We start from the raw sequence: 1,121 nt of genomic DNA on the forward strand, positions 1-1,121 counted from the left end.
GTTTTCTTTTATCACTCTTTCAGAAGGAATATATCCATTTTGTGAAATTGTGATGGTTGCATAGGCACTGGTAAAGTAGCACAAACAAGCTTTTGGAGCAGAAGTAGTTTCTCTGCCGAACTGTGATAAGCTTTCTATATTAGATTTAGATATAAAATATATTTAAACTGCATTTAGGAGTTATTTTGATAATTAAATATATATTTCATGCCAGTAATTTTTGAATAAAATGATTTGCCTGAAAGGGTTAATGCAGTAGCGGAGTTAAATCAAGTAACTATCGTTATAACAGAATAGGCCTTTGTTATGATCATGGAAAAAATCTTTATTTAATTACACTTTGTTTTACAGTATAGCGATAACATCAAACTTTCAGATTAACAAGAGAACAATGAGAAAGATACAATTAAAGCCTACTAATGCAAAATAATTATACTACAGTGTTTGAATGGCAATGTTTTTGCAGCGTATCATAATATGTGAGTATAAAGCGCCACCTGCTGTCTGGAGAACAGCTCTACAGTTTGGATCTGACGGGAGATTTCTGACCAGCCAAAGGATGAGAGATTTTACTCTGACTTAAAATTAACTTTACAACACAATTTCACTTAAAAAAGGCTGCATGTTTGTATATATCTTATTTGGAGTGGCCACTGAACAGGAAAAAAAGATTGGAAGTTATGTTAAGCCCGAAAAATTGATAACAAAATCAAAAAGATAAGACAAAAGAATACGAATACTAAAGAAAATGCTATAGAAAAAAATCCCAAATACTTTGGTCTTTCTTGTCTTAGGTAAGTATAAAAATTTCCAACGTTGACCTGAAATGATAATGAAAGAAATGTTCTACTCATAAAATAATTCATAAAGTTGACAAAGATCTAAGATAAATTTAACAGTGTAGCACTAGTGGGGCAGTTATCAAAGCAAAAAATATGAGATTCTCCCTCCCATAATCTATTGAGAGACAGTATTACATTTATGTAAATATCAAAAACACACTTACTCGGAGTGACTCCACTGCTGTGACGGCTCCTGATTCTCCTTTAATCTTACATATGACAGCTTTGGACTGAATTTCCTCCAAAACACACTGATACTGCTGATCTCCCTGTAGACCC

The 1,121-nt window shown here is 32.6% G+C and overlaps 1 long non-coding RNA gene across 1 annotated transcript in view; it reads right to left on the bottom strand.

Moving 5' to 3' along the window:
• Nucleotides 1–312: 312 nt before the first annotated feature.
• The window catches only part of LOC113063154 (uncharacterized), a 1,126-nt gene continuing 317 nt past the window's right edge, over nt 313–1,121 (bottom strand). Inside the window, exons 2-3 of the long non-coding RNA XR_003278638.1 lie at nt 1,007–1,121; nt 313–821 (exon numbers count right to left, since the gene is read on the bottom strand). The exon at nt 1,007–1,121 is cut by the window's right edge and continues 47 nt beyond it. This is a non-coding gene — a long non-coding RNA (uncharacterized LOC113063154). The remainder of the gene's footprint in view (nt 822–1,006) is intronic.

This window comes from Carassius auratus, chromosome 4 (genome assembly GCF_003368295.1).
Source record: "Carassius auratus strain Wakin chromosome 4, ASM336829v1, whole genome shotgun sequence".
NCBI lineage: Eukaryota > Metazoa > Chordata > Actinopteri > Cypriniformes > Cyprinidae > Carassius > Carassius auratus.